This window comes from Petaurus breviceps, unplaced genomic scaffold (genome assembly GCF_028583685.1).
Source record: "Petaurus breviceps papuanus isolate PSGF00001 unplaced genomic scaffold, PetGlider_PUasm1.0 227, whole genome shotgun sequence".
NCBI classification, from domain to species: Eukaryota; Metazoa; Chordata; class Mammalia; order Diprotodontia; family Petauridae; genus Petaurus; species Petaurus breviceps.
Genome location: NW_027185896.1, coordinates 10,828,124 through 10,851,023, shown reverse-complemented (window position 1 = coordinate 10,851,023; position 22,900 = coordinate 10,828,124). Strand labels below are relative to the sequence as shown.

The 22,900-nt window shown below is 36.6% G+C and overlaps 1 protein-coding gene across 2 annotated transcripts in view; it reads right to left on the bottom strand.

The window, feature by feature from the left end:
• Positions 1-22,900, bottom strand: part of RHOA (ras homolog family member A) — a 74,333-nt gene that overhangs the window by 48,282 nt on the left and 3,151 nt on the right. Inside the window, exon 2 of one of the 2 annotated variants that reach the window (XM_069095755.1) lies at positions 17,421-17,501. The exons of the other annotated variant lie outside the window; for it this stretch is intronic. The gene's annotated coding sequence lies outside the window, so the exon portion shown is untranslated. The remainder of the gene's footprint in view (positions 1-17,420; positions 17,502-22,900) is intronic. 2 annotated transcript variants of the gene reach the window in all.

Here is a 22,900-nt window from a genome sequence, read left to right as displayed (position 1 = left end):
TCCTTAAAAAGAAAAGTGTATGATATGGAAAAGGAGCTCCAAAAACTAACCAAGGAAAATGATTTGCTAAAATCCAGAATCAACTAAAATAACAAATAACTCTATGAGGAACCAAGAATTAGTCAAACAAAACAACAAGAATGAAAAATTAGAAAAAGAGGTAAAGTATCTCAATGGAAAAATAACTGACCTGGAAAACAGATCCAGGAGAGATAACCTGTGAATCACAGGCCTACCAGAAAATCATGATGAAAAAATGAGCCTGGACAACATTCTCCAAGAGATCATTAAGGAAAACTGCCCTGAGACACTAGAACCTGAGGGTAAAATAGAAATTGAGAGAATCCACCTGCTGAAAGAGATCTCAAATTGAAAAGTCCTTGAAATGTTGTGGCCAAACTCAAGAATTAACAAGTAAAAGAGAAAATACTTCAAGTGGCCAGAAAGAAACAATTCAAATATAGAGGAACCACAGTGAGGATCGCACAGGATTTGGCAGCCTCTACACTGAAAGATCAGAGGCGGTAGAATTCAATTTTCCAAAAGGCAAAAGAGCTCGGGTTATAACCAAGGATCACCTACCCAGTAAGACTGAGCATATTCTTCCAGGCAAAAAGATGGTCATTCAATGATATAACAGATTTCCAGACCTTCCTGATGAAAAAGCCAGAGCTCAATGGAAAATTCAACCTCCAATTACAAGATGCAAGAGTGACATAGAAAGGTAAACAAGGAAAACACACACACACACCCCCTGTTATTTAATAAGAGCAAACTGTTTATAGACAAGTAGAGGGTATGAGTATAAATTACACAAAATGATGATTAAAAAAAATCTTATTAAGGGCTATAAAAGGACTGCAATGGAAGAAGAGGAATGAAGTGGAAAAGGGTAAATTATGCCACACAAAGAGACATAAAAACAATATAGTAGAGGAAAAGAAGGGAGGGTGATGAGTATTATATGAGCTTTTCCCTCATTAGGACTGGTGCAAGGAGGGAATAAACAACCAGTTAAGCATAGGACTCTATGGAGAAGAGACACAAAATGTATCATATTAGAGGGAAAGAGATGAGGGAGAGGAGCTTCACATGAGATTTGTTCCTGTCACTCTTGGTGCGAAGAAGAAATAACATTCTTCATTAAGTATAAAAATATCCTACAGGCAGTAGGAGGGGGAAAGGGCTACAAACGGGGAGGTGGTTAGCAGGGAGGGAAGAAGAGGGAAGGGGAGGAAAAGGGAGGGGGGCTGATAAGGGAATACTGAGGGAGGCGGTGGTAAAAAGGAAGACTACTAAGGAGGGGAAGGGAGAAGGGGAGAAAAAATATAAGCATTAACAGGGGAGGGAATAGGATGGAGGGGAAAAAACAGATAACAATCCTAAATGTGAATGGAATGAACTCTCCCATAGAACGGAGACGAATTGCAGAATGGATTAGAAATCATAATCCTACAATATGCTGTTTACAAGAAACACATCTGAAACAGAGGGATACCCACAGGTAAAAGGTAAAAAGCTGGAGTAAAATATATCATGCCTCAGCTAAAGTAAAAAAAGCAGGGGTAGCAATCCTTATCTCAGATAAAGCAAAAGCAAAAATTGATCTAACTAAAAGAGATAAGGAAGGAAACTATATCCTGCTGAAAGACACCATCAAGAAAGAAGCAGTATCATTACTTAACATATATGCACCAAGTTGTATAGCATCCAAATTCCTAGAGGAGAAGGTAAGGGAATTAGAGAAAGAAATAGGCAGCAAAACTATACTAGTGGGAGACCTTAATCTCCCCCTTTCTGAGCTTGATAAATCCAACCTCAAAATAAACAAGAAAGAAGTTAAGGAGGTGAATAGAATTTTAGAGAGGATAGGCATGATAGATCTGTGGAGAAAACTCAATGGGGATAAAAGGAATATACCTTCTTCTCAGCAGTACATGGCACATACACAAAAATTGACCATGTACTAGGACATAAAAACCTCACAATTCAGTGCAGAAAGGCAGAAATAATAAATGCATCACTCTCAGATCATGATGCAATAAAAATCATATGCAATAAAGGGCCATGGAAAGACAGACTAAAAACTAATTGGAAACTAAACAATTTAATCCTAAAGAATATGTGGGTCAAACAAGAAATCGTAGGAACAATCAGTAACTTCACTCAAGAGAATGACAGTAATGAGACAACATACCAAAATTTGTGGGATGCAGCAAAGGCAGTTCTTAGGGGAAGTTTTATATCCAAGAGTGCATATATGAATAAATTAGAGAAAGGAGAGGTCAATGAATTGGGCATGCAACTGAAAAAGCTAGAAAAAAAACATCAAAATGAAAATCCCCAATTAAATACTAAATTAGAAATACTGAAAACCAAAGGAGAGATTAATAAAATTGAAATTAAGAAAACTATTGAATTAATAAATAAAACTAAGAGCTGATTTTATGGAAAAAAAAACAATAAAATTGATAGACCCTTAATCAATATGATAAAAAAAACAAAAGAAAACCAAATTATGAGTATCAAAAATGAAAAGGGTGAACCTACCACCAATGAAGAAGAATTTCAAACAATAATTAGGAATTATTTTGCCCAGTTGTATGCACATAAATTTGATAATCTTAGTGAAATGGATGAATATTTACAAAAATATAGGTTGCCTAAATTAACTGAAGAGGAAGTAAATTACTTAAATAACCCCATCTCAGAAAAAGAATTCTAACAAATCATCAGTGAACTCCCTAGGAAAAAATCTCTAGGGCCAAACGGATTTACTAGCGAATTCTATCAAACATTTAAACAATTGATTCCAATACTCTACAAACTATTTGGGAAAATTAGTGGAGTCCTACCAAATTCTTCTTATGACACAAATATGGTACTGATACCTAAATCAGGAAGAGATAGAGAAAGAAAATTATAGATCAATCTCCCTCTTGAATATAGATGCAAAAATTTTAAATAAAATATTAGCAAAAAGACTACAACAAATTATCACAAGAATAATACAATTTGACCAAGGTAATATTTATGCCAGGAATGCAAGGATGGTTTATTATTAGGAAAACCATCAGTATAATTGATCATATCAACAATAAAACTAGCAAAAACCACATGATTATCTCAATAGATGCAGAAAAGGCTTTTGACAAAATACAACATCTATTCCTATTAAAAACGCTAGAAAGAATAGGAATAAATGGAACCTTCCTTAAAATAATAGGTAGCATCTATTTAAAGCCATCAGCAAGTAGTATATGTGATGGGGAGAAGCTAGAAGCATTTCCCATAAGATCAGGGGTGAAACAAGGGTGTCCACTATCACCCCTCTTATTCAATCTGGTACTAGAAATGTTAGCAGTAGCAATTAGAGAAGAAAAAGAAATCAAAGGAATCAAATTAGGCAAAGAACAGACCAAGCTATCACTCTTTGCAGATGATATGATGATATACTTAGAGAATCAAGTAAAAAACTACTTGAGACAATAACTAAATTTGGCAAAGTTGCAGGATATAAAATAAACCCACATAAATCCTTGGCATTCCTGTATATTTCTAACGAAAAATTCAACAGCAAGAGATAGAAAGAGAAAACCCATTTAAAGTTACTGAATACATTATAAAATATTTGGGCATCTACCTGCCAAAACAAACCCAAGACCTATATGAACACAACTACAAAACACTTTTCATACAAATAAAGTCAGATCTAACTAACTGGAAAGACATCAATTGCTCATGACTGGGTTGAGCTAATATAATAAAATGACAATTTTACCTAAATTAAATTATATATTTAGTGCCATACCAATCAGTTTACCAAAAAACTACCTTATAGAGCTAGAAAAAATAGTAACAAAATTCATTTGGAAGAACAAAAGGTCCAGAATATCAAGGGAATTAATGAAAAGAAATGCTGGCGATTTTAATGCCAGATTTTAATCTGTACTATAAAGCATCAATCCTCCAAAATTACTTGGTACTGTCTGAGAAATAGAGTAGTGGATCAATGGAATAGATTGAGTACATGAGACTCAGTAGTCAATGACTACAGTAATCTACTGTTTGATAAACCCAAAGACCCCAGTTTGGGGGATAGGAACTCACTATTTGACAAAAACTGCTGGGAAAACTGGAATATAGTATGGCAGAAACTGGGCATAGACTATTATCTAACACGATATACCAAAATCAAGTCTAAATGGGTGCATGATCTAGGTATAAAGGCTGATACTCTAAGCAATCTGGGAAAGCAAGGAATAGTTTACCTGTCAGATTTGTAGAGAGGGGAAGACTTTATGACCAAATAAGAATTAGAGGGCATTATAAAATGCAATATGGATAATATTGATTATATAAAATGAAAAGCTTCTGTACAAACAAAGCCAATGCAACCAGGATTAAGAGGGAAGTAGAAAATTGGGAAAGAATTTTTACAACCTATGTCACTGATAAAAGACTCATTTCTAAAATATACAGAGAATTGAGTCGATTCTATAAGAATACAAGTCATTCCCCAATTGATAAATGGTCAAAGGATATGAACAGGCAGTTTACAGAGGAAGAAAGTAAAATTTACAAGCATATCAAAAAATGCTCTAAATCACTATTGATTAGAGAAATGCAAATCAAAACAATTCTGAGGTACCACATCTTTACAGTCAGATTGGCTAAGATGACAAAACAGGAAAATGACAAATGCTGGAGAGGATGTGGACAAATTGGAACACTAATGCATTGCTGGTGGAGTTGTGAACTGATGCAACCATTCTGGAAAGCAATCTGGAATTATGCCCATTTTTCTTTCCCATTTGCCTAGTTATTTGTTCAGGCAAAGAGCCTTTGTATATTTCCTTTACCAGGCTGTAAGAACCCTTTAGTCCAGATATCAAATGATTACTGTTTAAGATACTTTATTTACAATAGAACTTTTTTTTTTTAAAGCAATCATGGTTAAGTAACTTGCTCAAGGTTACAAGGCTGGTTATTTCTGGGTGTGGTGCTAAGTATCTGAGCCCAGATTTGACACCCAGGTCATCCTGACACTGGAGCCAGTGCTCTTACTTGCTGTGCTATCTGGCCGCCCCTACAACAGAACTTTTAAAATTATCTGTAATTAATAAAATTCAGAATGTTTTAAGATCACAAGGAAATCCATGAAAAGAACTTTTTATTTTAGAGACATCATTTTAAATGTGCATCCTATTTAATTTTTTTGTTAAGCTTTTTTTATTCTTAAACACATGCCAATTAAAATTAGCATTCCATAGACATACTGAAAAGGGGAAAAAAGCTCAAATCTCTGTCATGTCCAGCTTGCTTTTCTTTTCAATGATCCTCTTTGTCTGGCTTTATTATCCCTAGCTTCCTTCTCCCTTCTACTCCTCACTAACTGCAGGGGAAAAAAAAAGCCCTCCCGCCTTTTTTGCAGGGAGGAAGGCAAGACAATTGGGGTTAAGTGACTTGCCCAAGGTCATACAGCTAGTATGTGTTAAGTACCTGAGGCCGGATTTGAACTCTGGTCCTCCTGACTCCAGGGCTGGTGCTTGATCCACTGTGCCACCTAGCCACCCTGAACAAAAACCCTTCTAAACAAATATTCAGTCAAGTTAAACAAATTCCCATACTTAGACGATGTCTGAAATTATATTTCTTATTTACAGATACATTATAACTTATAAGACCTGTACAGTATTCTACCACAAAATGCCTGTGTTTAACCAATTGAGGTTTCAGACACAAAACTCCAATGGCCTCCCACCTCCCCCAGTTAAAGGAATGCATTTGTGTGTCTTTTAAAGGAAATAATGGGAAGTTGAAACTTTAACTTTTAAGCCAAGAGAGCCAATCAGGGACTACTTACCTAAAATTTTAAAAAGAGTTCCACAACAGTCTTTCTTGATTAAACTGTTCAAAGGAGTTTTGCTGTGCTTACTTTTTCCAAGATTCAACTTTCTCTAGTCAAAATATTTTAATCTTTTTCCACCATCATACAAAGCTGATATAAATTTCCATAAAGGTAGGATAGTTCTGCTTAAAAATAAAGACATGGACACTTCTTGAAATTAGCAGCATCTCAATTTTTCTCCAAGAGGCTAATTACACCAACATTTCAGTTTTCCAGCAGTATAAAGCTTTCTTAATCTCTAAGAAATCAAGTCATTTCACATAGCTTGAGATAAGAAAGGTAAAAAATAACATCCAATTGATTTACATAACGTGATTTTCAAACAAGAATCTAATTGAATATGGAAGGAAAATTCCTCTTTCTTAACTGACTCCTTGATCCATACATTACAGGTTACTATTTTGATTCAATATAGGATTATCATTGCTGCTGCATCCATTTCTACCTTTTTGATAAAGCACTGGGTACCTGAGTTCAAATCTGGCCTCCGACAATACCGATATGATCCTTGGCAAGTCATTTAACCCTGTTAGCCTCAATTCCTCATCTGTAAAAATGAACTGGAGAAGGAAATGTCAAACCACTCCCATATCTTTGCCAAGAAAACTCCAAAGGGAGCCATGAAGAGTCAGACATGACTGAAGGACAAAACAACAACCTGGATGTGATAGAGACTATACAAAGGATACTGTGCCACCCAATGGCTTGATAATTTATCAGAAAGGTAAAAATTTTGTTTTCTTAAAAGCAAAACATCAAAAACTGGTAGAGAAGAGGGGTGGAGTCAAGATGTTGGAGTAGAAACAGGACTTCTGCTGGGCTCCAGCTCCCATCTCCTCCAATTCATGTAAAAGGGGACTCTGAATAAACTTTGGAGCTACAGAACCCACAAAATGACACAGAAGCTAACTTCCCACTGAGGATAGATAGCCCACAAGGGAGCAGACAGCACAGAGCTCTGGGAGCTGACCCCAGCCCTGGGCAAGCAGAAGGTTTTAGACCCAGGGTGGTCCTGACGAGCCACTGGTTGGAGAGACTTCAGATCACCGGCAGCTGTGGCGGTTTCCAGAATTATCAACCCATAGATGCTAAGGACAAAGTGAGAGGTCAGTGCAGAGTGGACTTTGGGATCCAGTAGCTGGGAATGCCATCAGCCTTTATACCCTGGAGGGAGAAGCCTCCGCCACATGGCAGCTTCAGCTCCTGGCCTGCAGACTGCAGGGGGACCAAGCAACCAGTCTTGCGGGTTAATCACTCTTGATTTAACCTGCTTGGATCTGGATTGCTGTCTAGGGTGGAGGTCCTGGGGTGTGTGATCAGCTTGCCAGAGTGTGTGGAGGCTTCAGACAGGGCACCCAACTAATACCTCTAGCAGCTGAGAAAATCCCAGTGTTTGGTACAAAGCTCCCTGTCTGGTAGCAGAGTCCTACTGTGGCAAAAAGCCCAAATGTCAAGTAACTGAGTAGAAACATGAGTAAAGGAGGGAAGCAAGGCAAACAGAGGAATCCAACATTAGACTCCTATTTTGGGGACAAAAAGGATCAAAGCATGGAACAGGAGGAAGACAATGAAGTCAGAACTCCTGCACCAAAAGCTTCCAAGAAAAATATGAGCTAGTTACAGGCCATAGAGGAGCTTAAAAGGGATTTTGAAAAACAAATAAAAGAGAAGTGGAGGAAAAATTGGGAAGAGAAATGAGAATGATGCAAGAAAAATATGAAATGAGAGTCAACAACCTGACTGAAGAAAATAACACCTTAAAAAATAGACTAACTCAAATGGCAAAAGAGGCTCAAAAAGGCAATGAGGAGAAGAATGCCTTAAAAAGCTGAATTTGCCAGGTGGAAAAAGAATCTCAAAAGCTCACTGAAGAGAATCATTCCTTCAGAATTAAATTGGAGCAAATGGAAGCTAGTGACTTTATGAGAAAACAAGATATTTTTAAACAGATCCAAAAAGTGAAAAAATAGAAGGCAATGTGAAATATCTCATTGGGAAAACCACTGACCTGGAAAATAGATCTAGGAGAGCTCATTTAAAAATTATTGAACTACCTGAAAGCCATGATCCAAAAAAAGAACCTAGAAATCATCCCTCAAGAAATATTGTTCTGATGTTTTAGAGCCAGATGGCAAAATAGAGGTTGAAAGAATCCACCAATTATCTCCTGAAAAAGATCCCAAAAAGAAACTCCTAGGAACATTTTAGCCAGGTTCCAGAATTCCCAGATCAAGGAGAAAATATTACAAGCAGCCAGGAAGAAACAATTTGAATATTGTAGAAACACAATCAAGATAACACAGGATCTGGCAGCTTCTACACTGAGGGATCAAAGGGTTTGGTGTATGATATTCCGGAGGGCAAAGGAGCTGGGATTAAAAGCAAGAATCACCAACCAAGAAAAACTGAGTATTATGTTTCAGGGGAAAATATGGTCATTCAAAGGAATAGAGGACTTTCAAGCATTCATGATGAAAAAACCAGAGTTGAATAGAAAATGACATCCAGATACAAGAAGCAAGAGAAGCATGAGAAGGTAAACAGGGAAAAGAAATCATAAGGAACTTATCAAAGTTGAACTATTTACATTCCTACATGGAAAAATGATAATGGTAACTTATGAAACTTTTCTCAGAATGAGAATTGAAGGGAATAGAAATGTGTGTGCATATAAATACACACATACATATATATGACTATATAGGAGGGTATATGGGCATATGACTACATATGTGAATGTGTACAGGCATACATAGAAGGCACAGGACCAGTTTAAATTAATGGGAAGGGATGATACTTAAAAGGTGAAATTAAGAAGTGAGAGAGGAATATAATGAGAGGAGATGGGGAGAGACAGTTTGGGGTAAACTATCTCATATAGAAGAGGTAAGGGGAAATGGTTACAATGGAGGGGAAGAACAGGAAGTCAAAAGGGAATGGGTCAACCTTATTCTCATTGCATTTGGCTTAGGGAGGCAATGGCACACACTAAATATGGTATCTCACCCTACAGGAGAGTAGGGGGGAAGGGGATGAGAGGGGGGATGATGGAAGGGAGGGCAGGCTGGGAGAGAGGAAAAGTTGGAAGCACCCACTTATGAAAAGGGACAGGATCAAAGTAGAGAATAGAACAAGTGGGAGGTGGGACAGCAGGGAGGGAAATACAATATTTATATTGTATAATAATCTTTTACAATATATCTACTATGGCAATGTTTTGCATAGCTACACATGTACAACCTATATCGAATTGCTTATCTTCCCAGTAAGGGTGGGTGACAAGGGAGGAAGGGAATGAATCTGGAATTCAAATTTTAAAGTCAAATGTTTAAAACATATACACACACATATACATACTATTATCAATATTTTACATGTAAATGGGAAATAAGATATACAGGCACTAGGCCATAGAGATCCACTGTGCCCTACTGGAAAGTTGGAGGGGGTATGGGAGAAGATATGGGAGAGAGCAGATTGGAGGAGGGGGATATCCAGTGGGATCGCTATTTTGGGGTGGTGGGTAGGGGAAAATGGGAAGTTTGTAATTCAAAATCTTGCAGAAATGAACGATGTAAACTACAAGTTAAAGCATTTGAGAAAAAATAACTGGTAGAGAAGTGAAAACTGCTAATAATTTCGTAATGCAGTTTACCAGGCTATCTGCTGATAATAGAGCATTTATTAAACTTATTCTATGCCAGGCACAGCAGACATCTAGTATATTTTTCAAATTTAGTTTGCTTTATTGCTTGTTTCTGGAAATGGGGTCAGTATTTGTATGCCACATAATTTTCTGATAAAAAGTTTTCTTGCTGGAATTTTAAATGAAAAAATTTCACATTATTCCTAAAAGACTGAAAAATCATTTAGACAGAACTTGTTTTTACTTATCAAACTCACCTGCTCTACAACTAGTCTTTGTCAAAGTAATAAAATGCACTAAAACCCTCACATTGGGCAGCACTAAAGTACAGTGGTGTCAACTCAAAAAGAACCTACTTGTAGCCACAGAGTTAGAAAACTACAAATTAACATCATCTCTGCTGTATTTTGATGTATTTTGTTAAACATTTCCTAATTTTGATCTGGTTCCAGTTTTGTGAGTAGCAGATGACACCTCTGCTTTAATTCATCTTATATAATATAGATGTTTTTATTGACATCTCATGCCCCTAGTATTTAGAAATTCTTTGATAGTAAGGCTTAAGTATCCTATCTCCTTTAGTGTTTAACATGGTGTTCTAGACACAAAGTACTTAATGATTTTCATTTGGTTTTATTTTTAATAAAATTTTCTTTCTGATTTTAGCTTCATTTCCACTGATATACATTCTATTTTTTTAAAGTCAGTATCCCAGCAAAGCTGTTCAATAGGCAAGATTAACTGTTTCTAAAAGAAGAAAGGAAAATGACTACTTCCAGAAAAAACCCGACTTTTTCCAACTCTTTACCTCACAGTATACCACACCTTACAGAGCCAGAGTTCACTTACACAGCAATTTCAACTCTGAAACATTTCCTAGAACAAGCAAGTAAAAAAAAGGTTCTGAGTAGCCAAAGTGGATATCCAAAAGTCTGTGCTGTAAATCTTTACCACTTCACTCTTAGAAAAGCTCCTCAAAGCCTTACTCAGAAATTGATTCTGTCAGTTTCTGACCAGACTGAAATTTGGTCAACTGATTTCCTAGACTACACCATATCAGGTAATGGAAAGGGGAGGTGGAGAGGGAAAGGGAGAAGGAGAGAGAGAGAGAGGGAGACAGGGAGAGAACACGAACACAAAGCAGGAAAGATGGAGGCAGCGGGAGAGGAGAGGAAAAAAAGGTGAAGCTACCATGCTGGCAGAAGAAGAGCTGTTAGCCAGGGAAGAAAAAGACGATCTATAAAACCACAATATTTGGAGCTAATTTATTATACTGCCAAAAATTCTGGTATTTAAATTAGCAAATCTTCAAAGTGAGGGAGGGTAGAGCCCCCTGAGAGACTATACCATCCACCCAAGGGACCCATGGTTTGACATCAAGGAAGATCTGATTGTGAAGATCACCATCCTCAGGAATAGCCAGCTAATTGTGAAATTTGTTTCCAACATAAGGATACCTAACAGTTATCACAGCTCCAAACTATCCAACACTACCCCTCCCCTTCCTATAGCTGTGTCCAACTTTTTCTGGCTCCCCTTCAGCATCAACGATTGCCCCTCAGGGGAACTCTAATCTATTCCTGTGGGCACTAGGTGAGAGGGTGCCATGGTGAAAAATCATGACTCCTATACCTACAAGAGAATTTTTTTTCATGAAAGGAGGTATAAAAAAAATGTTTAGAGGACACCAATCTTTAAGAAACTACACTCTAATTCCTAACAAGCAGGGACAACATGAGAAACACAGTCTATTTAGGAGGAGTATGATAGGCAAGAGAAACAAAGAGGACTGATTCCAGCGAGGTGCTTTAATATTAGGTTTAGGAATAAGCAAAAGCAGTTATAAATCGAAATGGGAAAAACTAGTAAACATACCTTTTTCCTCTAGTCCATCTATTCCTTCTACACAGCCAGGTGGTGGATCAGTCAACAAGCATTCATTAAGTAGCTACTATGTGCCAGACCCTGTGCTCAGGACTGGGGATACAGAGAAAGGCAAAAAGAAAAAAAATCCTAACCTTTAGGGAGCTCCAAGTCTAATGGAGAAGACAACAAGGGGATAACAATGTATAACCAAGCTATACACAAAGTAAATGGGAGGTGATTTTAGAGGGAAGGCCCTGAGTGGGGTGGGTTCAGGAAAGAGCTCTTGTAGAAAAGTGGAGTTTGATTTGAGTCCTGAAGGAAGCAAAGAAGCAGGAGTCAGGAGAGAGAGTAGGGGATAACCCGTGGAAACAATGTGTATCTTCAAGAAAATAAGCCCAGAGAAAAGTGCTAAGCAAAAAGTGAGCCTATAATCATTTCCCACTTGTTGGGTATGTTGTTAAAAAAAAAATTCCCATTCAGGTAAAAGACAGACAAAATATCCCTTAAAGATCCTTCCCAACTCGGACTTTTTAAGTTGGGACTTGGGTCATACGTATCATTAAATTTTGTGATTTATTAACTATTCACAACAACCTTTTATGCAGTTTTGGCTTATTCAATGGTTTTAAGTCAGTCAGCTCAAGAGTGTCTTCAAACCTAGAGGCCTAGAATATGTTGAAGGAGGAAAGAAGGCCAGATGAAGGGGGATTCTGTGGCTCAAGAGCATAAAGCTATAGATTTGTCTCAGGGCCAGATGTTATTCATTTACATTAGGACTTCTTTACTTGACTAAAGGCAAGCCAAAGGCACTAATTTTTAGTTTCTGCATTTCCTTAAGGAAGAGTGATACAAAAGGGAGTTCAATTAAGCAGTTATATGGGAATAAAGAGATGAAAAACTACACATTAGGATAAGATGTGTATAGTTATCCCTTCCATATCACAACTTTCCCCACTGTGATTTTGATATACCATGGGTAGGCATAAGAAATTAAATGGAAATTTTTGGGGAGTTTTGCAGAAGCCACAGACAACACAGAAAAAGTTTAGAAACTCAGAAATGCATTAAAAAAATATAGTAATGTATATAATATCAACTCAAATTTTACAGCAAAGAACTGTAACCACTGCATAAGAGGAAAGAAAAATTCAGACAGCTTCTCTGGTAACAAAGGGAGGGCCAAAAAATTTTATATGATTTTCCAGATCATGGAGGTACCATGCCCCTAACCCCTTCGATGTGGAAGGGATAACTGTATAACTATAACACAAATTCAGAAATAATTAACTGAATAGAGATGTTAAGATGGCATGAAATATGAAAGGAGGCAAGGATCTAGCCATAAAACATAAGCCGTCCTCCACCCCCCCAAACAGAAACAATAAATCATAAGCCCACTGAAGGCAGGAACTATTGGATTTTTGTCTTTCTGTCTCTAGTTCCTAGTATAGTGACTGGGACATAGCAGGAGGATTCGCTTGAACATTTTTAAGGATGTGGGAAGACAGACATATGGATGTACTATTTATGATTTATATAGTGGTCTAATCATCTGGATTCTTTCTGGATTTCAATTTGGAATTATTTAAGATTTTGACTCAATAAACCCAAGACTGGGCATCTACCATTTTAAGAAAGCCAAAGCCAAAAACAAAGGTCCAATTTTCTTCTATACCAGAACTGTTTATAGTAACAAAAAGCTAGAATTAAAGCGGGTGCCCATTGACATATATGAAAAGGCCATGCTCTATGAAAGTAATGAAGTCTTATTGTGCAGTAAGACATGATGAATGTGAACAATTTTTTAAAACACTAGACAGCTGTATAAACTGACATAGGAGCAAAATATGAAGAACCAAGAGAATATATTCCAATGACAAAAACAACATTAATCAAAAGATCATGAAAAGGAATTTGAATTCTGAGTAACAGAGAAACAAATAGGGATTTCTACAACAGATTATTTACATGCATCATCAGACATAGTCTTTGTTGGGTATTTTTGCTTAATTTGACTTTGTCACAAAGTAGGATCCAATGAGTGTGTGTGGAAGATGGTTGATAAGACAAAAGGCATCAAATAACATTTTTTATTTTATTTTAAATTAATTTTTAGTTTTCAATATTCACTTTTATAAGATTTTGAGTTCTAAATTTTCTCCCTCCCCAAGATGGCATGGAATCTGATATAGGCTCTACATGTACAATCATATTAAACATATTTCCACATTAGTCAAGTACCATGTATTTTAAAAATAAAGCTAAAAAACAGCTTCTTGAAGGAAAAGATCACTTCTGAGGAGTTGAAGGAAAGGTTAATACCATAGCACCTGAGCTGAGCCTTGACAATGGATAAAGATGGGATGGGATTCTGAGAGAGCAACAGGTACAGATGGATGGAATTTGGAAAGAAAAAAATGGGGAAAAGAGAGGAGGCAAGGCAATTGGGGTTAAGTGACTTGCCCAGGGTCACACAGCTAGTATGTCAAGTATCTGAGGCCAAATGTGAACCCAGGTCAGTGCTCTATTCACTGTGCCACCTAGCTGCCCCCAACATTCCAGGTAATTTAAAGGACCATGTTGAAATTACAACTCAGACATACTATGGCTATGTAAACCTGGATCAATCACTTAAGGTCTCAGTACTCTAGGTATTCACTAAGAACAAATTGCAAAGAAGGGACTGGACTGGCGGAGGGAGTTCCATATACCAATTAAGTCACAGGTCCAGTCCCTATCCTTCCTTTTCCTATGGTAAAGAAAGAGAGCTGAACCCTGTAAAAATTCTATTCTTCATACCTGCAAGCCTCAAAAAATACTGGCAGTGTGTTGCCCCTGTCTCCCCTCAAAAAAAGAGAAAGAAAGATGATAATCACATTAGGGGCCAGTAACAGCTATTTCTATAATGCTTTATGGTTTGCAAAATACATTGTCTCATTTGGTCCTCATCAACCTTGTGAAGAAGGTGCTAAATTTACACCTCCATTTTCCAGATAAGAAAACTGAAGCTGAGACAATTTAAGTGACTTGCCCACAGTCAGTCACCAGCTAGTATTTGGGTGGGAACCCCGATCTTCCTGAATTCAGGTTCATCATTCTATTTACCATACTTGACTGCCAGAATGTACTCTTCCCCACTGCCCATCCTTCCCACTTGATGTTCACAGGTGGACACAGGGAGCCAGTTAAGCTCAAAGTTGTAACAGAATCACCACCACAAATAAAAGGTAGAAAAATACAAGAAAGGAAAGAGGTAATTCAAAATTAAAAAACAATCTTTTCTGTATTTAAAGAGACATTAATGAGACAGGGAGAAAATCTATAACTCAAAATCTTGTGGAAATGAATTTTGTGAAAACTAAAAATGAATTTTAAAAAAATGTTTAAAAAAGAGACATTAATGGATAATAAATGAGGGAAAGACAAGAAGAAAGAGCGGCAATTCCCCTATCCCTTCATTTAACAATGCAGAAAAATAATCCTGAACTTTTAGCAGTGGGTACACTTGCCAATGACCAGTCTAAAGTTCACAGACAAAGGAAATTATGTATCTTGGAAGAGAAGTGCCTGGTTTCTTCTTGTGGGAGGAAGAGGAGGATAGAGGGGAAATCAGTTAAGACTTTATAAAAACAAAAGCTATCAAAACTTGATAACTTTAACTTTTAAGTTAAAGTGCTATATTTTCTATGCTTGGAAAAGGACAAGCAATACCATTCCAGATTTTTTTTTAAAGTAGGTTGAATAACTTGGTCATTGGTCTCATGGCACATCACTGGCTAAGCCAGAAATAAAACATAGGTCTCAAAACCACCTAATCCATTCTAGTGCCTTGTTGACTGAACCACATCTCAAAAGAAAGGTAGTGATAGAGCCATCAACATCTCTAGTAAACTAACAGTGGGCAGCAAATTCTACAGGACAAAATAGATAAGCCTAGTTTTTAAAAGGCAGTAAAAAAAAAAAAAGAAAAGGGGCTAGAGGGCCCACCATTAATGAAAGGAAGCAGTTTTAAAACAAATATTGTCCCTTTTATAGAAAGATGCTATTAATCATCAGTAGGACATGCACTATCAGCTAAACATACACACACTGCCATATCTACTGATATGCAAGCAAGAGCTCTGCCCTGGCAAAATGGAGACTTCATGTTAGTCATGCTGTGAGGTTTAAAAGAATGTGAGTTCCTTGAAAGGAATGACAGTTTTCATTCCCAGGACTGGTTCATAGTAATGGATTAAAAAACACTTGCTAATCAGTTAATGCCACAGCAAAAATGCACAAAATACTACTTCTGTTACATTTTTACCAACCATATTTGCTATGCACAATTCCATTTTCTTAGTTCTTTTCAAAAGTGATACTAGGTTTGTTTTGGGCCAAGCTCACACCCTCACTAGCAGCAGCATGAATTTGTTAAAACAGTGCCCAGAAGAAGAGTTGAAAAAATGCACCTCACTCCTTTCATTAGAAGGGCTACTGGTTATGGAGTTTGACATATTCAATCAAATGTAGTCAGCATGTTGGTTGATTTTGCAGAAAAAAATTTAAAAAACAAACAACCTTTGATTCAAAGGAAGACTCTCTGATGAGGGGAAGGAGATATTCAGAAATGAATGTTAAACAAAAACAAAAGATACCAATAAAACTTTAGAAAACAGGAGACAACAGTCCTTTGAGGGTAAGTGTACGATTTGTAGCCCCAGCTGCTATTTTTTTTAATGTTAAAGTTAATTGCCTCATATAAGGATTAAATTCATAACTTCAACATCAAGTTTAAACAAATGAACTAGCCAAACTACAAGGCCTGGATATAAGTATGTATTTGTTACAAGGTTCCTCCCCACCCACCCACAATGGAAGACAGAAAACAGGGGTTTTTTAAATGGAACAATTAAGTTAAAAAAAAAAAAAAGATGCTGCAAGGAAAACAAGTCAGAATAGTACAATATACAGGAAAAGACAGGATTACTGTAGTATCAAGGATTAATATATGGCGAAGTTTTACACACACACACACACACACACACACAACTACATAGTAGTTCAGTTATAAAAGTCCTCCAGACATAATTGAAGGCAGTAAGCAAGCAGCTTATATTTAAGTCCTGCAGTAATATAAGTTCAGGCCAAGATATCTGATTTCTACTCCGTTAAATTCAGAAATTTGTTCTCATGCTTCATCCTTTAACCTACCTGAAGACTCACTTGAGTTATATGTATAATCTCTGTATCTCCACCCTAAAACCAGTCACTGCTCACACATATTTAAGGTTAACTTTACTCCCTTTATCAGTTTTTTTTTCCTGGTCTGTTACTGGTACCTTCAACTCCATAGCCAATCATGCTCAGTCATAACAGTCGTAACATGAGCAAAAGGTTAAGAGGACCAGCTGACATAAACCCAAACAATGAAGAAAGATGAAAAGGAGACATAGCTCAAAAGTGGAAAACACAGAAGTAAAGCCATCTAAAAAATTCAGTAAAAATAGAGATATCTTCTGAAACATAGGAAGAGTTATAGTTATGAGTAGAAGATATCAGGGAAGTTAGGGAAAACTATCACAAAAAATTGAAGAAAGGTTATACTGGGAACTAGAAAAAAAGAAATAAGCAGAATTAAGTGAAGGGTAAAAAAGTGAAACTGAACTATATATTATAAATAGAAAAAACAAAAAAGGGAAATTTATGGTTATGGAACACTCTATATGATCAACTCAGTCAATGTGGTTCATTTTGCTTTAATGCCCCTGACCTTTTTCTTTTATTCTTTGTTATCCAGGATAATTTTCTGGTGAGGGTTTTATTTGGAAATAAAGGGAATAAAAAGATATCAATAAAAAACCTTAAAATATTTTTTAAAATAATGCATTGACTGACACTGATGAACAAAATAATGTTAATGATAGTGATGTATCTACATTTTCCCTAGGACTTTCTATTACTTGTCCCTGTGGGGAAAAGGAAGCAAAAGAGCAGGTTTCTGATGCATGTACCTACCTCACAGGGATGCTGTGAGAAATACGACCTGTATAGCAGATAGGTTCTGTAAAGCACCTTGAACTTCTCAGAGGAAAGGCACTATGGAAATGTAAAACAATAAATTTAAGAATTAAAATCTATTCATTTTGCATGTGGAAACCCAATCGCAGTAACCTGAAGAGCCCCGCCCCAAGAGTTCTACAAAGGTGTACAATGCAATCTGCTGGCCAATGTGGGAGAGATACCCAGAATTTAACTTCTAAGAGACATGTTAAGATTTGCAACACATATATACACATCTTTCCCATGATCTATTTCATGTGCTATGTTATATACTATACACATTGAAAACTTTATAATCATTTTCTAAACAGCTTATGAGATGGTGGTTTTTTACTTTAAATAAGAATCTAAAGAAAAAAACCCAACAGACTATACTTGTCTATGCAACATTCCCTCTAAAACCTAACTTTTCACTAACGTCAAAGACCTTAGAGGACATTCTAAGGAAATTGCTAGTTCTAGACCAAAAAATAAACTTATTTAGGTCATTGTGACTGAAATAGAAAGAAAATAATATTGGCAACATCATCACAACCATAAGACCTTTGCCTGGAACAATCTAAAGGAAGGTGTGCAGTAAGTCCAGAAGGCCATCATTTGCTGTTAACTGTATTTTTGGCTATGTTTTAAAAACAACCCCCCCATTTTTTTGGTTGGCATGTTTTTCTTTCTTGCTTCATTCATGTCAACTGTACTTAAAACATCTTTCTAACTCCTAACAAAGCTTAAATAGATTCATTATTTTGGTTTTTAATTAAAGAACATACCACTAACTTTCACACCCCATTTTATACTGCAAACTAGTTGCAATTAACCATGTGTGTGTCTCAAAACATGATGCTTATCAATTGCTGTAAAAATGTCTGAAATGGTCCTATATTTCAATGGGGAAGCATATGAAATTGAAACAAAACATACAGAACAAGCAGCTTTGTTTCCTATTTACTATCAAAAGTCTAAAATAATTGTTAAGTACATAAAGCTTTTACTTAATGTTACAGTGCCATGGACTGAATGTGCATAAATTTTTTTTAACAGGAATCAGTAACTTCAACTAAATTGCTACTTATAAATTTTAAATGCCTTCTTATCTCAAGAACACTTAACACAGAATGTGTCCAGAATGGAAGAGCATAAGAGTTACTAATCTGGTGAGAGAGAGACACTTATTAAACTTTAAACAAGGTTAAGAAGCACAAAACTAAATGGTTAGAATTACTGAGTTTTAAAGAACTATGTGTACACATAAGTGAACTTTAACAACATAGATGTGGCTAGACATATGTAAAGGGGGTAGACGGAGGCAATATGGTAAATACAGCTCAAGACAAAACTGGAAAAATAATCTTGAATGGACAAAAAAAAATCTACATTTGCGTGTGATTTTTAAAAGTGGCAAATGTTTATTTGTTGTTTATCTGTTCATAATGATAACAGACTATAAGCAAAGTGACGAGAAGGAATGTCTTATTAATCTTAGACTGTCTTCCAGACTAAAATAGTACACGTTGTACATAACATGCACTTAATAAATGTCTGAATAGTAAAAATAACTAAGCTCAAAAAAGTGGAATCTGAGCTTATTAAAGTTCCCCCAAACTAGGCCACAATTCTTATGAAGTTAAAATATTAATTCATACTCAATTTAGCTGTATATTAACATTGATCTCTGACTTGGGCCTCAGTTTTCCTATCTAGAAAGGAGATTGTATTACTGTCTAACTTGAGTGCTAACTCTGCTTCCTCAACTGTAAAATGAATGGGTTAGACTAGACAACCACTGAGGTCCTTCTTGCCCTAAAACCATGATTTTAGGGTCCCTTCTAGATCAGAAATGGTGATTTTGTGAGTCAAAGCCCTACTATGATAAAACTAAAGCAGGTGGGGGTAGCACTTGATCCATCTCACCAAGCTGCTGGCTTTGATATGGAGTCAAAAGGACTTGTGTGTGAATAATACTGGTTCTTCTAAACCTTGGGCAATATACTTTAACTACTCAGGACCTCAGTTTTTTCATTTGTAAAATGAGGCAGGTAGAATGGATGATTTCTAAAGTCTGTAAAAGCTCTAAATCCATGATCCTATAAACTGATATGAAATCTTAGGAAATATCTTCCATGGTTGTGTTTCCACCCTACCTTCAGGAAGTAGGTAAGGATTTTCTTGTATATATCCTCCCTATAACTTCTATCCAAACTCAAATGACAAAGAAAAATTTGGCCACATTAAGTAGCAGTATATTGGGGGGAAATTCAAAAAAGAAAAAAAAACTTACCCACTCATGGTCAGGAAATACGTTGCACAGGAAAACAATATGCTACAAGTACTTGATTTTTTAAAATAAAAGTTTCTCTGTGAGTCAAGGAAAACAATGAACCAAACTATTTACTAAGAAAACATAGTCTCTGCTAAGGCTCACAGAGAGAGAGGAAAAAAAATTTGGGAAAAAAATCTCTTAACTTACCTAGCTATAAAAAAAGCACTTGAAAAAAATTTCTGGTGCTATTCTTGTGCACAAAATATATAAACATAGGCTAGACAACAGTACAATAAAAATGAATTACAAACTGGGTGAAGAGTAGGACCCCAGGATAAATACTTAATGGGTTCATATCAATTTGGAGGTTTTTAGAGTAGAGGGATGTCTTTAGCTCAGTGCTATTTGGCATTTTTACTGATATCTTGGATAATAATGTATTTACCAAATTTACACATGACACAAAACCACAAAGTATAACACATTGGGACAAATTTAATAAGTATACTGGTAAAATCTAACACATGGATTCAAAAATTTAAATTCACAAGTACAAAATGGGGAAATATAGTTTGTCTGAAAACAAACAAACAACAACAACTAGGATGTTTAGCAGACAGCAAGTTCAATAAATCAAGAGAGTAATATAGTAGCCCAAAAAAACAATATGATCGGGGTGGCTAGTTGGTGCAGTGAATAGAGCACTGGCCCTGGAGTCAGGAGGACCTGAGTTCAAATCCCGTCTCAGACACTTAACACTTACTAGCCATGTGACCTTGGGCAAGTCACTTTACCCCAATTTCCCTGCATCCCCCCCTCCAAAACAAACAAACCCCAATATGATCTTAGGCTGCATTTTAAAAGGCAGTGTTCAGTATCATTGTACTCTGACCCTGGCTAGACTATACCTAGAGAATAATACTATGTCTAATTCTATGTATCATATTTTAAGAAGGAACTGAAAACTAGAAAGTTTCCTGAGGAGGGCAGTCAGGACTTCAAGAATATATCAAAGAAAGAGGGGATGTTTTTAGCCTGAAGAGAAGGGATAGACCATGATTGCTGTCTTCAAGGAGGTGAAGTCTTCACAAAGAAAGCATGTTAGATTTAGGAGCCAGGATGGAAGTTGTAAAAAGGCAGATGTAGACCTAAAGTAATCAATAAACAAGAACTCAGTTTGGCCTTTTCTGTTCTAAGTACTAGAGATCTAAATACCAAGAATGAAATTAATCCCTACTCAGAAGGAGCTTAAGATATGTAATAAAAATCTACCTAACAATCAAGGTCTTCTAAAAATGGACTCTCTGGTTTTCTCTTCAAAAGCTGGATGAACACTTGGCCAGGTAGGATATCAAGGGTAGAGGCTGGACTAGAGAAGGGTTCTTAACTAGGGGTCTGTGAACTTTTTAAAAAATAACTTTGATAATTGTATCCCTATATATTTTATCTTATGCACTTAAAATCATTAGTTTGAGAAGAGGTCCATAGGCTTCACCAGACTGCCAAAGGGATTCATGACATAAAAAAGGTTAATTACAATATTTGTATATAGAGCACTGAATTACTGGAGAGCCAAAGTCTGTGACTTCTTAATGGAAGGGTTCATTAACTTCCTTGGGCTGATAAGCACATGCCTATTTCCATGACTAATGTAAAAACCAGAGCTGCTCAAAGAGTCAAAAGGTCAATCATTCTATCTGTACAAGGCTCATCTGATTATTACCAAATAAATACTTTAGATTTGGGTCCAGTCCAATACAGTTATCTTTAGTCCTGAGAAATGACCAACTCAGTATTAAGTACTTAAGGAAGTAGAGAGGTTGGGGCTTTGGTGCCATCATCTTCTAGCAAGTCACTCAATTATTAAGTCTCAGTTGCCTCGTCTATAAATGGAGGATAAGATGATCTGTACTACCTAACAGATTAGTGCTTACCTCATAGAAAACCTCTCGAGGTAGTAGAAATATTATCCCAGTTTATTGATGAAGAAACAGACTCAGAGGTTAGATGAGTTGACCAAGGGCATATAGCTAATATGAAGTACCCAGGACTATCACCCAGGTCTTCTGACATTAAACACAGTGCTCTTTTCTACTTACTCCCAATAAAGTAGAGTAGTTCACTGGGAAGAGCATTCACTGGAGTCAAAGAAATAGATTCAAACTCCACCTCTGATATTAGCTGTGTGGTCAGGCCCTATTTCTCCCCTGAGCTCTAATCCCACATCAAACCAAATGCTGCAGAGCTATCATAAACACAATTATATCCAAAACAGAATTCATCATCTTCCCTTCCCAATCTATCCCTTTTCTAAACTTCCAATTTCTGTCAAAGGCACCCTCATTTTTCCAGGACTGCAACCTCAGCACTACATAGCCGATCAGTGGTCAGGTCTTCATACTTCTAAGTCCACATCCCTCATAGCTGACCCTTTTTATTCACACAACCACCTCCTTGGCTTGTCATTGCTCACCTAGACTATTACAATGTCCTTCTAATTGGTTTCCCTTCCTCCAGTCTTCCCTCATTCGTGGGGTATAATTCCCCTCCTCACCTTGGCCTCCTCTTTCAAGATGAAGCTCAAGAACCACTTTGAAGGCTTTCAATTCTACCCAACTGCCAGTGCTCTCTCTCCTCTGCCATATCTTGATTTTATTTTGCATCAACTTCTGTGTAGGCATTAATTCTTTATATTGTGCCTCCCCATGAACCTGCATAGTGCTTGGCATACAGCAGGGGCTCAATAAATGCTTCTTGATAAGTTCATGACCTTGGGTCAGTCACTTAACTTCCTTTGTCTCAATTTCTCTATTTGTACAATGAGGGGTTTGGACTAATTGGCCTCTGAGCTTCCATCTACATCGAGGAATCTTTAATTATACCTCATAACTGAGGTGTTCCTCCTAAAATACACAGGATTTGGACCATAAGCTTGAACTTGCTAGCCCAGATCTGAAAAGAATAAATATCTGAGCTGAGTCCAGGATCTTTCTGACTTTGGATATGGATAGCTGCTACACTTAGTACACTTGACTCTGTCATGCTGCCATGCAGATTCAGAGAAAAAAAGAATGCTTTGACAATTCTTTGGAAGCTGAAGAATTGTGATTTCCATTTGGCAACTGAATTCTGCAGATTCTTAGAAATTACAGACCATTAATACAGTATACTAGAAAGA